Consider the following 17863-nt stretch of genomic DNA (forward strand, 5'->3'; position numbering starts at 1 on the left):
CCTCCATTGTGTACACAAATAGGCTCTCGTCTCCAGACAAATGTTGTCTGAGAACTTATTACAGGACTAATGTACTTTCTATCTTCAATATTAGTTTCCAAGAAGGTGCTACATTTCATATGACATAATATAATATATAATAACTATATAACATCGGTTAAAAGGTAACACAAGTCGTAAACATGTCACTTAGATTTATTTTCGCCTATAAAGTCAAAATGAATTAACACTAATTCTTATTTATGTTATAGTTTGTTTTAGTGGACACTAGACTTTTTATTATGTGTTTAATAAATATGAGAGCGTACATAACATTTTGATTACAGATTGTATTTCCTAAAGAGATGAGATAGATGCCTATGTATCACTCAGAACGCGTCTTCTTTTCACTAATACAGAATATTAATGTAATGCTATATAAGCCGACAATATCGGTCATAAAACTCTTTTCAAATCATGATCAATCCTGTGAGGTCTTGCAAATTGATCACGCCTTATGCAAAACAGTCAAACTTTGTACTTAAGTCTACCAAAATAAAATCCGAAACATTCTGAAACGAGTTGAATTAGATGTTGATCTGATTGATTACTTGGTCATAGTAAAGAATTTAGGTAACTAATATAAGGTGTTCTAAAATTATCTACCACGGTTAAATGGGAGGTAATGTTGTTTTTGAAGATTGATACATTACATTACTACTGTAATAGTGAAGAAATTTCGTACCCCAGACCAGTAATTTATTTTGGTAACATAAAGAAGTTAAATAAACATTGACTCATCATTGTCGCATCTTGCGTATTTGTGAACCACTTTATGCAGAGCAGAAAGAATTGCTATCAATTTATTTTCATTGATGAAACGATAGAGACAGTGAAAGAGATAAATTTTTGTATAAAGAAAAATTAGTCAAAATCAATAATTTATATTTAGGTACTATTGTAATCAAAGCCGTGGCAGATGCTTTTAAAGCTCCTTATATATTGTTACCTAAGATCCTGCAACAGAACAGCTGATAAATTGTAGAATTTTCCATGTAGATATATTACACGTGGAAGAAAATTCAGTTTGTTAAACTTTTCAAGGAAATATTGCTGTAACCTAACTTCGTGGCAAATTACCATAATATTCTTATGTTACAAAACGGTTCTGTGTTTATAATTTGCTTCTATGTAAGATATTATATCTAAAATTCTAGAAAACTTTACTTTTAAAGCAACCCCTATTAAATTTTTAACTTTTGTTTCTCATGTTAAACGTAAATTGTTGCTCTATTAACTCGAAAATTATAAATTACATTGCATACTATACCATGCCCAGTGCGTAGACGTAGTTGTGATCTTACATACATACATACGGAACCTCACGCCTGTCTCCCATGTCCCAAGTAGAGACATTGGGACGCCAATTGCTATGAATCTTACATACTTCTTTTGCTGCATCAACAGTCATCAGTCGTTTCATGATTGTCGTTTCGTCGTTTAAGGGTTAACCGACAAGCATTTTTGCACGTTTAGTTATGATCTTATTTTCATAAAAAACCTTTTTATCATCAAACACACTCCCCTCAATGAAACAAAGCGTCAAGCTTTACGTTCACGATTAATAAACTTACACTTAATATGACCCACATAAACTTATTTGGAACAACAACAGTGATAAACAAGTAATTGGTACTTCATTAAGTTATCGCGTTACGTGATTACAAAGTTTCTAAGTTGACTAAATTAATATGGTTGCTAATGCCTGTCGTATTAATTCGATACTCCGCAAAGAAAATTTCGGAATTACTATGTCACTAAATAACGATAATAACTTCCATCTAATCTTTCTAATCAACTAATCTTTTGTTTAGATCAAAAAACAATACCCCATCGAGGAAGGTTACAGGCTATAAAACATCACGCAATGATCAATAGGAACCGAGCAGAGCGGGTGAAACCACGCGGAAGTGGCTAGTAACTTATAAGTCTTCAGGATCATTTGGCACCTATGTAAGTATGTATATCATCATCATCATCATCAACTGAAATACGTCAATTGTTAAAGAAAGGTGTCTCAAAAAAGGGGTTTGTTTTTCACAATGGCTTGAGGATTGCAGGATTTACAAAAGGTAAATTCACCTGTTCGCGGCCATCCAACAGTTGGCGTCTATGTTACGGATTATAAATAAGAAAACTGCCACCATATCAGGTGGTAGGTGGTTAACGAATATCCAGACGCCAGATTTCTGTACCTGTACTGTACTGTACCTATCATCATCATCATATCAGCCACAAGATGTCTACTGCTGAACGCTAAACATAAAGTGGAAGTGACCTGCTTTTATAAAATTAAACTACGCTACCATTTAAGTTTGTAAGTATAACAAACAAAAAAGTTGTAATTCGAAGAGTGATAGTATCTTCTGATATAAATCGTAAAAAATCACGCACCAGAAATAAAGGTTACTACAACGTTTCGAAGAAAACTTTGTGTTTTCTGAGAAACTATAAATATTGTTTCACAATACTTTTGTAGTTATCGGAGAACCACAAATTGATAGATATTTGGTTGAACTAGGTAATTTTCCAATAGTTTTAGCTTTTTTTTTTATCTAAAAAAATATTCTGTAGTAAGTATTAAAATGTATTGTAATTATTTATGGTTTAAGTGGCTCAAAACATTGACAGCCACCCAACGACAACTAATACAGAAAAGTGAAAGCCGTTTAATGATAATAATTAAAACGTGTAAGAGTAATATGCATTAAGGACTTAGAACAAAGAAAGGTCATGTATGCATTTAAAAACCCAAAAACCTAGTTTACAAAAATGTATTACAAAAATTTCTAGATCTATTATCTACAACAGATCCAAACAACGAACCGAAAAAAAACTAGAAACAATTTCCGCGAAATATATAAATCGAAATTCACAGACACGTGTAAACACGAGTACCAAAATGCATGCTCGAACAAACCAACAAATACCACAGTAGCTGTGTATATAGGGTATTTGTGAAGGTTGTGTTCCTTCGCAAATGTAAGTATACAGTCCACGTCCCCAAGGAACCTTTAGATCCTCGGCTCCTTACAATATTTGCTCAAGGACCAACTATTTGTCTGGCACCATTTTGTCAAGTGAGTTGTCTAGTGTTTGCACGACTAGGAAATGCTGTAGACAGGAATATTTTAAATGAAACTTAAAGGATTGTTCTTTCGATAGGATTTGTCTGCTTCACTTGGTAGACATAACCTACATAGCTGTAGTATATAGTAGTATAGTATTCTTTGCGATTTTTTAAGGGCAACCTGAAATTCGCTGCTGTAGTATGAGATCTGTAACTGAACAAAATATGTATCTAACAGACTTAACTATAAACTTATCCTCTAAAACCTGTCTAGCACTAAGTACACAGGAGTACACAAGATAGGTTATATGTAAGTACCAATACTTCTGCACTCACATTTCGGCGATAAGACGTAGAATAATATTATGTTTCAATTCAATACACACCTATCTCATATACTAACATTGACAGATAAAACAAACAAACAGCTAAGTCTAGAAACACCAAAGAGTTCCTTATACATCGTGTTCCCGAGAGAGTTATCGAAATATCGCGAACAAATTCGGTAGCAAAACACTCGTAATGTAATACTTTAGTTAACCTGATTGCGTCTGTCTATTGTGTGTAAAGAAAGGTAAAGGTATAGGTAAAGGTAAAGATATTTTAGTTCTAGAGCAGAAATATTGATAAACCTATTATTTTGTACTGGTACAGGTATACTTACAACACTTGGTACAATCTAAGTGTGGGAGAGCCATGCTTCGACACGAATGGGCCGGTTCGACCAGAGTGATACCACGGCCTCACAGAAAACTGACGTGAAACAATGCTTGCGTTGTGTTAGTGAGGTTATCCGAGGCCCTATTACCCCCACTTCTCAATCTTCCTGTTTCTATAACAACCCTTTAATTCCAAACCCCAAAACGTACTCGTAACGCCTCTGGTGTTTAGGGTGTCCATGGGCGGCGATTGCTTAACATCAGATGATCCGTTTCCTCGTTCACCGGCTTATACCATAAAAATACATCTCACGAATTCAGACACTCGAGTTCATATCATTCATTATTTATATAATTAAACTAAATTCACATGAATTAAAATCGCTACTAATCAACGTGGAATAAGTCTTGTTAAGCTATGGAACGCAACTGAAGAAGTAGACAAAGATTAGTATGGACAATTCACTATTTTCTACCAAACTTCTTTGCATAAAAATAACAATACATCATGACATAAATAATAACAAAACATAGTATGTAACAACAAAATAATCAAATTATTTCAACTACCGAACATATTTACCCGAAACTTGCAATCACTTTCCACAGTAGCAACCCTGATCAATTTACCTAAAGCAAGTTTCACACACTAGGAAGTTTGGAGCACAAACAATTTAAGGATAAGTATTATTGATCACAATTACCTGTGCTAAAGGCCACGTATCTAATTACCGCTTAATATAGTCAGGGGAGGAGGAAAGGTCAGTCGTGTTATACATCTCAAATTAACCTTATGTAACCTTTGGTTTTGACATGTAAATGATAAATAAATGATAAATGATATTTATTTCTGTAAATAGATTATAACATAACACTTTTACACGTCAATATTTCAAATAGCTAGATGAGGCCGGCCTATCCGACTACTCTGAGAAGAAATGCCGAAACCAACTCAGAGGTCATAGTCTCTTTTCAAGTCCAGACAAAATCAATTAGAGATGTCGGAGAACCGTGCAAGTTTATTCTGTAGTGGTCTTTTGAGGAAAGAACCACAGCAGTTTGAGCGGACCTGTTCAGATGGCAGATACATCGTGCCTATATACATAATATAATTTAGCTGGAGAAAAATGTATGTAGCATTGTATTATTGGTGCCTTAACGTTATGTTGGTTAGTTAGTTATGTTTATTACAGGGTTTCCTGAATCTTTTTTTAGCGGGGGAAAATAGCGAGTGTCAGACTCTTACTGACTAAAAACCACCACGTTCCTACTTCTGCTTTTCTAATCGGAGCCCGTATACGTACAGGTCTGGTACTGGTCGGGCGGCGAGCCAACCTTGCTCACCGTCCGTAGACCCGCTTCCTGAACACTTAATAGAAGATTATTTGCCAGCACGAATAAACCAACCAATCAAAGTGCCGAGTGCGCTCTCGTTGCCATCTTGTTAAACGTAAAACAAACTCGTACTAAGCCCTCTGATGATCTTTACCTATATATTTAAGATCAAAATTAAATCACCGATTTCATCCAGGAATAAAACGCCATACAAAAACCTGCCGTACAAACACGTACAATGGTGAAAAAAAAATGCTAACCCTTCTTCCCCACAATTGAGTAAAAAGAAAGAAATGAAACGAACTAAGTATGGAGGTCATGCGACAATCGTTCCACAAAACCATTAGCATTCAGCGAGTATAGCCTTAATATCTTTAATTATAGACTCCTTAATGACTCTAGCTACTAACGCCAGCTCATCAAGCTATCCCAAAAACTGTTAATTATCTGTAACAGATTATGAACCTTATGAATTTGTAAGAAAGTAAAAAATCAATTACAGAATTTGAACGTTCTTAAGTTACGTCTTTAGGATGCTTTTCTACCAGAGATGTGGTATGCTACGTTGCTGTGGATACGTTTGGCTTTCACCAATCATATTCATTGGTACACATAGCATAGCACTGATAAAAATGGATTCAACTAAGATATGTTTTTATATGGAAAGATGCGTGCCGTGGATGTGTGCTATGGATGATTTCCCTACTATCAATACATTGCATACTCTAGCTGCGCATCTTTTTCATGCAGCTACTTAGCGGTAGCACATTTTCATAGCGCATCCTACTCGCACCGCTACACAGCTTAGTATCAGTGGAAACGGTCACATAGTTTCACAGCCTACCTATTAGATAACACATCTCTGGTGGAGAAGCACCCTTACTATCAACTTATTTTACTCGAAGTATATTAAATGGTACATTTGTTTATTTTCGCCGTTTTCTAGAAACCGAAGGTATCCTGGTAAATGAAACTGAAAGGAAAAATGCGATCAAAGGATTTGTGTCGTAAATTCCAGTCATAGCAGAGAATTGTATTTACCTACCTAAAAGTAACCTTTAAGTGTGGGAGACCCATGCCTCGGCACGAATATTCAGTCGAGACGGCCTCTCGACTGGAGTGATACCATGGCGTCACAGAAAACCGGCGTGAAACAACATGGTGTGAGTGAGGTTACCAGAAGCCCAATTACCCCCCTTCCCAATGTTCCTAATCCCCGATTCCCCAACAACCCTTAAATCCCTAACGCCCAAAACGCACGCACGCACGGATACGCATTTGTAACACCTCAGGTTTTTCTGGTGTCCATGGGCGGCGGCGCTTGCTTACCACCAGTTGATCCGTTGCTGCTCGTTTACCGGCTTATACGAAAAAAAACTGATGTAGTTATGGAACCGAACAAAAACAAGATGGTCATTAACCTCAAATATTAACCTCTAGTTCATTAAAAATAGTGATCCATAGGAAACGATGTATTTTTAATTTTTCTCGTAAAGCATGGTAATTAAAATGTCAAATTGAGGTGATAAATAAAATAATTAAAATAAATAGTTTCTTATTACTTCATTAAAATTTTCATCTAGCTAAAATATGAAAAAAAAAATTAAGTCTCACGTTAAGATACATTTCTACTAAACAATATTTTATTAAACAATATTACGCAAATTACTTAAACGCTGCGTAATTCCCAAAACATTACCTTCCGGGTACTAACAAGCAACACGGCGTAAAATTACAGAATTATAATTTCATAGAAGGGTCGACCTTCGTGAATTTATTCGTTAGTACGATTCGCAGATTTGGCAAAAAATAATTTGGCTTAAAGCCAGTAGAACTGGACGCAACTTACACACACACATACATCAAGAACAGTAAATCTTCCCGTGATGTTACATCTATGACCTTCTTGAGTCTTCATATCTATTGTGGATAGTAGATAAGATTAGCAAAAATGAGTTTTATGTACTGATTTGTGTTCTACGTTATTTATATGTCAAGGATCAGCATTCTATCTGTGTGTCAAGGCTGCATTCAATGCTGTAGTAAATCCCGGTGACTAACCAATGAGTAACTGACACATGATATGGTAAGTGTTATGAAAACAAACTCGCATTTGATACACTATAATATGACTTCATAGAGAGCTTTTCAGATATTGTTGTGTGGAATTTTGTGACCAGCTATACTGTAAACAAGTCAAAATATTCGAAGTAAGCTAGATCGCATTGTGGCCCGTCATTGGTCGAGATAATTCTTACAACCGATAACATGGTGGACCGCGAACGAGTACACTTTGAACTGAAAGTTACAGAAAGACTGGCTATTTGTTCTGTTTACAACATCTTAGCAGCCCCAAACCAAATGTCTTTTGACGGACTAACGATTGAATAAGAAACTCAATTTATTTGCTGTATGCACATAAGTTTTGACATTATTTGTCAAAATTCAGTGTCGCGTCGCTTCGTATCTTATCGTCATGCCTTTTTATCCTCGAAAGGGTAGGCAGAGTGTGCACTGTACTATGTACATCCACTTTTCACCGTTTGTGTTTTAGGTAAGGCGTGAGTGAAATTCAGTGTCTACATACTTTTCTATTGTCTATTCAATGGTTTGACTATTGTTTTAATGCTATTTGTTTAAGCGACCAGGGCTTACAAAAAACGTTAGTAACGTGATTTCAAAAAGAAAATTGTGATTATGGAAATGTGACAAACCCAATGACATTTACCGCACAAAAGATCAAAATATAATACAATCTAGAACCCACTCTTCAACACTGTTGGTTAACCCTTCAAACTTCTAAACAATACAACATTTAAGTCAATTCAGTCCGATTCATTTAAATTCAAAATGAGTTTCCATTTTAAAATTTATTCATCCATAATTTCCATAATATTTCCTCTTGGGAAAAATATCTTCGAATCTCAATCGACTAAGTGAAAATTCATTTTTGATTGTCATCAATGGAGAATCACGCTCACGGATAGATACCTATAGGTATATATTTGACAAGAGTACAATCTATAGCGGAAAATGAGTTCCAAAAAGCGCTCTATTTCTGGTATATTTTTTTCATGGTATAAACCGGTAAACGAGCAGACGGATCACCTGATCGTCGCCACCCATGGACACCCAAAACTCCAGAGGTGTTACAAGTGCGTTGCCGACCTTTTGGGGGTTAGGAATTTAAGAACTGTTAGGGAATCGGGGATTGGAAAGATTGGGAAGGGGTAATTTCTTCTAAACTAAGATTTGTATTTATGAGTAAACACTAAATAAATGATTCAGTTCCAAGAAAATCGTTAGCCTCGCCTCAAAGAGAATAATAACCATAGACCATTCAGTTTTAGCTAGATATCGCAAGATCACTAACACAATTGTATAGAGAGAATAGAAAATTAGCACTCGTGAAAATATGTAACGTATACCATATTTTGAACATAATATTGATAACTTTCATATGGTATGTTTTTAAGGATGAATATCGAATTTTAAAAGTAACTTTTACTAGTTATAGAAAGTAAATTCACAAATCTTATCACAATGTATTTTGCTTTTACGCTCAGTAGCGCCATCTCTTGGGATGAAACTGAAGCTTATCTACTCTCACTGCCACACTCAGAGTCATTTAATGGTTACCCAGTCCCTAGCTATTGTTTTCCATACAAAATCGTTACTAAGGTATAGTTAAAGTAATCATTAAATGTTTTTGAGTGGAAAAAAAATAATATTTTTAAGACATAGTTTATAGAATTATTTTTAAATCATTTCATTGATGGATTATTAAATGACTTGCAATATCTAACAATTCGCCTTTCAGTTCAACCGTTCTTACCTGTTCAACCAGGTTTAAAGATACGTTACCGATTTTATAAGACCCTTGTCATATTTTCGTTTAAAAATCTTATTACATAAACATGACAAGGTTTCGTGGGAATTTAAGGCGTAAAATTTTATAGTTTAAGCCGTGTAAGTAATTTGAGTGTCTTATCTACCGCACCTTAACTTGTAGTAGGCCAAATTCGCAACAATTTACATACAAACATAACCTCACGCCTTTTTCCTTGGCAGTAGGCAGATACTATGAAATGCCAATTAATAATAATGAATTTATTTATTTTCCACCATATTAATACAGACATTGGTCTTAAAACTAAGCCTATATAATAATTTTTAATATAATAAATCCTGTAGTACGTTACATGACCAGGTTTAAAACAATTGAAATGACAAGTGGTGGAAGTCAGGAACCCAAACTAGGATAACCTGTGCTATGGGCTCCTGGCCTTTCTACGATTCTAAATTGCTACGATTCTTACATGCGTCTTTCGTTCCAACAACAGTCATCAGTCTTTTCATGAATGCTCGTCGATTCATGCATTCGCAATAATTTATCTTGAGTAAAAAAAAAGTATGCCACTAAAAACAACACATCAATCCAATATGGAATGAATTTATGACCTTTTTAAAGGGGAGGAAATCATTCAATAGCTTCTCCCGCCTTGGGTGAAACAAGAGGGAGTGTCAGACTCTTACTTAGATCGTTCGCAGCTAAAGAAATTTATAACCTACTATTGAAATCTATCTCAACATGGAAATTTTATCGTGGGGAATAAAAAATAATAGTTATGAGGAGACATTACGAGAGTCATTGACAAACTGAATTTGAGCTATTAAACGCATATGTTCGTCGTTTGTTTCTATGACTCATTTTATAGCCAGGTTAGGGCGAACCCTTGCAAACTTTGTAACAAATTCATTAGGATTAACAATGAAAAGAGTCTTGTTGACGTGACTGCTACTAAAATTCATTTTCTTTTACATAAATATGTTCACCGATTTCCCTAAATTTCAAAGGTACCTAATGAAATTTCGTAAATTACTAGTGAAAAGAAACTGAAAAATTTAAAGAATAACAAGTATTTTATTAGGGATGTAATAATATTAATTCCTCAGTCATAAAATCTTGTTCAAATTGAATATTAAATAAACATTAAAGTGATTTTATTGAAAACACTTAAATAAACGAACGAACCAATCAAAAAATTAGAGCGAACCAATACTTTCAAGGGGCCGCATACGGAATCGAGGACTTTTCAAAAGTCAAATTAAATGTCGCAATGAAATTGTGGAAGAATTTTCTTCAATTACATTGCAATTTTACTATTGATATTTTAAATCGTATGTGTAATGCCATAAGATCTTTATCTTTCAAGAATAAGAATAAGAATTTCAATTATGAAAAATGTTTATGGAAGGTCAACTTAGGTCTACATTTGGCCTACTGAGACTTAAATATTGGGATCGGCATAAGACTGGGAAAGGTTTTTTTTACCAGCTTACATAATCCTGATTATATAAAGGATTATTTGTTTTTACATTTCCTTTTTATACGGCTAAGAGACGAGTTATTAAATAAAATAAATGGCACTTTGATTCGGTTATTATACGTTTAATTTAACATTATATATATTATATCTCCGATCAAAAGCCTCAGCCAACTCCCAGGTGTCCAACTAAAGCAATTTGTCAAGCAATCGCACTTCGGAATAATTTGAGACACTGACGGGATGGACGTAGTCTAAATTATAGTCGGCTAACTGCAATACAATTGCCCGTTTAACTCGCTCTAAACTCAGAAACTTTAACCATTAGAACGCCATAACTCAGACGGGTTTCGTTGTTCTAGTTTACATTTCAACAACCATTACCCGACTAATTACAACGGTAAATTCACTCAGTTTTAAATGAGCTTCGTCATCGAATTCAAAACCATCGCTCCAGTAACCTTCTACGGTTTTTTTTTTGTTTAAACTTTTTTACGGCTTCATTTGTCGGTTTCCTTAATTGATTAATTACTCCCTAAATTAATTCATTATCTCTCGCTGTTTTTTTTTACGAGAATAATCAAGTTTATGTCGTCTCCCGAATTCTTTTTGACACGAACGGAATTGTATTTTTTATAACTTGGTTCAAATGGTTTTTCTTTTGTTTGCGTTGTCTGTGGCGAGGAAATTAATAGGTTTTTTTTTTACTTTATTTCTAAAAGTGATAGATTGTAGTGTATTAGTTTGCTACAGCAAAATTATCAAATTAAATTATTCTACATTTACTTTTTAAAAGAAAATTATTGCTTATTGTTAATTAAATTAATTTTAAAAACAAGGTAATAAGACTTACCTTTCATGCCATTTTCTTCTAAATTATTTTTTTCACAAGAACATTCACTAGTCCGTAACACAAAAACTTTTAAAACATCAATCATCTTTTTTATTTCACTGTTTTTTATTCACTACAAGTTTTAATAAATTAATTATTTATTTCATTTTAATTTATCGGTTTTTCATTAATAAATCACCCCATTACGAACTGTATAAATTTCTAAGTAAACATTTTTAATTTTTCACGCATTTTTAATAATTTGGAACACTTGATTAATTTTTTTTCGTGTTATAGTCTATGATAAGTTTTTCGCGGGAAAGCTCGGTAATGGCGGCAAACGGTAGCGTGGGGACAGCACCCGCGCTTTCCTCGATGCTACTAGCGTTCGGAGCGGGAGCCAGCCCGCTTCGCTTGTGCGCGGCGTGATGCGCGGGTCCACACAATATTCTACCACGTACGTACTTCGGTTTCTACAAGTTTTGTGGAAACTATTTAATAATGCATACTTTTATATTTATAAAGTAACATTTTAAAACAAAATCAGGACTTAAAAGTACTTCATATTTAATGTGGTTGACTTTTTTTAGGATTTTCTCTATTTGTGTTTATTTCAGCGCCGAAATTTCAATCTCACTGTATTTTCTCATTAAATGTGCACGGAGTAAAAGGTAACCTAATTCCAACAAAAAAGAAGCCTTTAAAGTAATTTCGCTACACAATTTGCAATGAAAATTTTAACACCTGCATAATGGCTAATGGCTATGGTAATATTAAAGTTACCTGTTGCGGATTTTATACTCATTTTGTTTTCGTTCGTTAATAAGTATTTTGTAAAAAATAGAACACCATGGAGCAAATATAGACTAAGTGTCTACTAGATTCTAAGAATTCAAGATATTATAGAAATTAAATTAATGCATGAACTGCATGCTTGAATCTAATGGAAGCTAAAAACCTAGATTTGTATGGATCATTGTTGGAGGAGCTCTATACTTTTTTTTACCCTATGTAACAAAATATGTGTTGGCAATTAAGTCGACTAAGACGAAATTCTTAAGATATTCTAAATAGTTAGACTAGTTCAATTAACACCATTATTATCTAAATATATAAACTTAACTCAAAGGTGTCTGACTGGCTGAAATAGTGAGCAATCAACGCACAGCCATAACCACAGGACGGATTGAGCTGAGACTTTGCATGCACAAAACTATTATGACGTAGGCAACCTCGAAGAAAGGAATTTAGTAAATTCCATTTATAAATACTTTTTAACGCGAGCGATGCCACGGCCAAAAGCTAGTAAGGAATATAAATGAGATTTATTTTTCTACTAGATGATTGTGTCCCGATGATGATGATCAAGCCCATTGACACCCATAGCCGAGGAAGACTCTTGTTCATTCAAAAGATTACGTAGAGAAAAATATTTTACATACTCAAGTAGTGTTAAAACTCCTTCAATGAAAGAGAGCTGATGTATGACGAAAGAGTATTAACTTACACGTGTCTGGTATTAGTTAGTCAATGTAAATGTTACTCATAAATTACGAAAACAAAACAATTCCTCTGGTATTCGTCCAAATGTTTTACATATGGGTTTTCCTGTAACTGATAGAAAGATAAGCTATAGCTTTATTGCTGTGACATAAGAGAGGTTATGTTTGCTATATGACACAGTTTTGGGCTATTAAAGTTACATGGCTTTTGTCCCATGAGAATAGGCTACCTTTATTTTTGTAATGACACACTAAATTAACTAAAAAATCACGTTTTACGAACGGACGGAAGAGTCCCTCTGTGACTCGTAACTAGTAGAGCCTTTCTCCATTAATGTACGTGAGTAAACCGTGATTTTTTTTGTTAATAGTCTACCTTCTTTGGCTCCCATGTTCCATTTACATTCTTGCATCTGGTCTCATTAGTATACCGGTTTAAAGTGCTTCTGATCTCTTACCGAAATCTCTCTACATGAGATCAGAATGTTCTTCTAATGTGATATTTGTTGGCGTTACACATATCATCTTTAAAAGCACCGTTTTCTTATGACTTTCACCCTTAGTATGAATTCATTTCGGTTATGTTGAACGTAAAGTAAACTCGTACTAAGGGTACAAATCATTCTTCTAACTATCAATCAAATTAACATAATTATGATGAATTGAACTCTACTGAAATAATAATAACCTAATTTCATATACTTACCATCCTCAAACAATACTGCTATGACATCAAACAAGTAAATATCCCACGAATAAACCCATACGGGAAATTCTAGATACCTAACTTTATCAAATAATTCCGATAACACTAAAAATATAACATACATGAGTACTTACATAAAATATTACGTCCTATCTGATAGTTGTGCTTACAAAACTCATTGATTAAGCTGATAAGAATGTTACAAATAAAAGAATTGATAAAATCAACCGTAGTGCTTGGGAATAAAGATTACAGTCCCATGGGACAATGCGTCTTATGAATTCCGGCCTCTAATAATGCTACCTCTTTAATAAATAACCAACGTCAAAGTGAAAAAAAATAAACCACACACACACACACACACACACAAGAACATACAGGGACTCAGGCAAAGGTTTTGTTCCTTTTTCAAATATTCAATGAATATTAATTGGTACTTGATAGGGCTTGGTCAGGCATCGTTCGATGGGTTCGACCAATAGAATCCTTTGACAGAACTTGTATAGGTATACAGGGTCCAGCCAGTTCCTATTATGAAGTCCTATGGCCGATTTACATAATAAATTACTGGTCTGAAATAGGAACTATATTAAAAGGTACCTATTGTGGTAAAAAGCCTCGTAGATTAAGTGGAAGTCGAGAGTGAAAAATTCAGGTCGGGCAAATTATTAAATAGATAATTATTTTCAGTCAACAAGGCAATTTGGAGGTTTATTCACAGACTAAAATTGAGAGTTACATAAGTACGTCGTACCTCTCCGCCTTCGTTTGCAGAATAAATGGGATAATATCATGTTATTCTATTCTAGATTGCTATTAAGAAAACATATTATATTCTTTGATCAAATCCGGCTTAACAATATGAGGTAAATACACGTGGTATGTTATGACGTCATCACCCTTTCTTGTTACAAAAATAGACCACAATACGATCTATTTATAACTCAATACATAAATACATACAATGAGAGAATAAATTATTAAACACCTATGGGATATTTATAGAATGTGTAAGAAACTATTATTTAACACACATAAGTCGGTGTCTGCTAAGGAAAATCCTAATAAAAATGTTCATTATGAATTTATTTTTAGATATAATGTATCATAAAGTTTATTTAATTAAATCTTTAAATGAACCAATATAAAAATGTAAAAACACATTTGAATACATTAATGAAACAATTATTTTATCGAAAGTAGTAGCCATGATTAATATTATTCTTCTTACACACACCAGTATAAATAACTCATTTGATTCCGAACGCGCAAGATTTCGAAGTTCCGAAATATTTGTCTATAGTGAACCATAAAATATACGCATAGACGCCTTTCTTTTTTTTAAACATGTCTCAATGTGATTAGAACCACTATTTCAACAAATACATCAGCCGGCTCGTTGGTCTAGGGGTATGATTTTCGCTTAGGGTGCGAGAGGTCCCGGGTTCAAATCCCGGACGAGCCCAAATTTTTTGTACGATGTTTTCAATTACTTATGTTAATTTTTACTTGAATTACAGATGGAAATTGAAATGTATTTAATATTTTTTTGATATCGCATTTTTTTTAATCAGTGTGCTAGTATAGCTATAGGTATACACAAAAGCAACAAGAAAGTAGGACTCTGACCTGGATTCTTCGTTTAACGCTTCAAAGAATGATAATATCAACACACTTACAAATTATATTGCCGTTTTTTCTTTTAAAAAGACATAAATAATTTATACCGTTTTAAAGGGACACCATAAGGGCCCGAGACAGCCCCGAGGCCCCAAAGAAACGAATCTTCACTCACCAAGGCCCCTTAAACACGCTCCTTAAAAAAAGTTAAGTAAAAAATAATACACATTCATGACACACTTTTACGTAGTTAATAAAAGCTCGAGACAATTAATTTTGTTCTAAAAATACTTTCAGCGGCCCAATTCTTAATTGCCCCCGGGCCTTCAAACCTTAAATCCGGCCCTGTGTAATTGATACCACCTAAGTAGGTGTATAAACTCCAATGAAATTACAATATATGTTTTTCATTAAACAGACATAAACGTGTAATGTATCTTGGCAAAATAAATAGGGCTTTAGTACCAAAAAGGTTAAGCTTAGGCACTTTTAATACATGAGTACCTTGCTTTATACATTTCCTATGTATTTTATTTTGAATCTTTTTACCTGCTATTAAATGTCAGGAGAATTTCATTAAATCGTTAGGTTTGTATTTGTATGTTGTAAGCTACACTTTGGAACGAGCACCTTGCTTCACTGGCGGACAGACTGAAAGACTAGATATTATTTATTACCTAATTTTTTGACTTTGACTTTATCTTAAATTATTTCTGAAAGGCTAAATATAATATTTTAAGCAATAGCCACGGAATACTACTCATGGTTTTACATAGTACCTACCTACGTGTTGTATTTGATTAGCTGGCTTATAGACTACATGTTACATGTGGCTACCTACCTACATACCAAAGTCAAGACATACCGACCTATAGTCTCAGCTGGCAGTCACACAAAGGTATTGTTCTATTAGTGGAGTCTCTTTATCGGAAAGGGTGAAAGTAATTTCTTAAAGAAACCAAACGCACACATATACAACATCGAAACCAAAGCAAACTGGTAAGAATTCAACAAAAATAGATGTAAAGTAAGACGAAAAGAGAAAACTTATAAGGTGCCTACATTAAAGCCAGCGCCCACGCGACGAACATACAAATACACAATATACCAATATTACCTATTATATTATACAATATACAAAAGTTGTTTACCGAAACGCAGCTCGATATTATGATAATCAACTCGCCAAATGTTATAATAACATTATGTGCGATATAACAAAACGTGAGGATCTGTGTAGCAAATTAATTAATGCTTAACGAGCTGATAATTTGTGTTCACTTTAGCGGGCCTTAAACTTTGAAGCTGTGGGTGTTCGGAGATGTAATCGCGTGGCAGACATCTTTTTGTAAACATACGTTTATATTAAGATCTTAGGAGCCTGTATTACCATGTCTGATTAGGTTTATGTTAGATTAACTGAGACATATTTCGTAGGAAAAGAACTTAGGTAATTGCAGAGGTATCCGTCTTTTAAATCAAATGAATGTACTAAAAGGGAGTTCTTAGAAGTCAGGTTGATATTTAGAAAGTGCGTTCCTATACCTAATTTATCCCATGTAGAATTTACATTGTGGAATTGTACATTATGTATGTATGTAAATAATCACTATATCAAAACTCACTCTTATTTTGTTTGTAAATATTTTGTACCGATACTAAGACGTTTAAAACAGCAAGAAATAAAGCGAACATTATCATCTAAAAGTAAGATTCCGAATAGAAACGAAAATAACGTTGATTAAACGAATCCATTTACTTATTATAATTGGCTGCGCACAGATTTTGCTGATTCGACTTTGAATGAAGTAATTAATAGTTAAACAGCAAATTAAACAAAAATATTTGGCAGTCATTCATCAGTTTGAGTTGAACGTAAATTGTCGGGGCACACCATCCGATTCCAATTAACTTGCCACACTTCATTCCGTATAATTTATCCTATAATTACCTTTTAGGACATTAATTTAAGCTTTCATGAAATGTGGGATTCAAGTTCTGGGAATATATTGGTGGAAATTGACTTCTTAGACAATTTTAGCAGTTTATTGAACAATTAGAACACTATCCCTCAGAGTTTTCAGAGTTGTATTTCTACGACCATACAGCATATAGTCCAGGCACTATGGTCACTGTTGCCACTACATTTTAATAGGCGTTACTGTGCAATTAAAAGGCGCCTACCAAAAAACGAATCGCAAAACAATGCTCTCCATACTTTTAACATAAACAAAAAATAAAAACATTTTTTCTGAACACCAGATAAACGGAAACGTATCCAAATAATATTTAGGGTGCGAAAAACCTTTCACTTATGTACGTACCCTTTCGAAATAAACAATTTTATGTGATTTAACCTCCAAACATGACTGTCATACGAGCTATTTGGATTTCTGAACACGTTTTCGTTAAGAGAAACGCGCCTGATATTTTGATACGAGCAATATGATACAAAACAAAGTCAGGTTCCAAAGTGATTACCGTGGTGCTGTGAGATATTGAGGTGATATAAGTTAGTACAAGGTGTTGTTTGAATTATTTAGAGGTATTGCCAAATTAAAGATTTACTAATTAGATATAGGTACCTAAACAAACACCCATTAAGTAGTCTCAGCATAAATTAAACAATGACCCAATACTAATTTACCCATTCAATTCATAGAGCAGGTTCCTTTAAAATTGTTATTTATTGACCCTCACACTAATTTCTTTGTCTCTCCTTAGAATCATCATAATTTTTGAACACCTCGCAATAATTCAATTCTCGCCATAA

At 34.0% G+C, this 17863-nt stretch overlaps 1 protein-coding gene and 1 non-coding gene across 3 annotated transcripts in view; one reads left to right on the forward strand and one right to left on the reverse strand.

The window, feature by feature from the left end:
* The window catches only part of LOC118278288 (dopamine receptor 2), a 152064-nt gene extending 140436 nt beyond the window's left edge, over positions 1-11628 (reverse strand). For both annotated transcript variants that reach the window (XR_004783845.2, XM_035597516.2), the window contains exon 1: positions 11284-11628. The gene's annotated coding sequence lies outside the window, so the exon portion shown is untranslated. The remainder of the gene's footprint in view (positions 1-11283) is intronic.
* A 3235-nt stretch (positions 11629-14863) lies between these two features.
* Trnap-agg (transfer RNA proline (anticodon AGG)) lies at positions 14864-14935 on the forward strand. Its single transcript has one exon. It is a non-coding gene; the product is annotated as a tRNA-Pro (tRNA).
* Positions 14936-17863: the final 2928 nt, after the last annotated feature.

This window comes from Spodoptera frugiperda, chromosome 18 (assembly GCF_023101765.2).
Source record: "Spodoptera frugiperda isolate SF20-4 chromosome 18, AGI-APGP_CSIRO_Sfru_2.0, whole genome shotgun sequence".
Lineage (NCBI taxonomy): Eukaryota > Metazoa > Arthropoda > Insecta > Lepidoptera > Noctuidae > Spodoptera > Spodoptera frugiperda.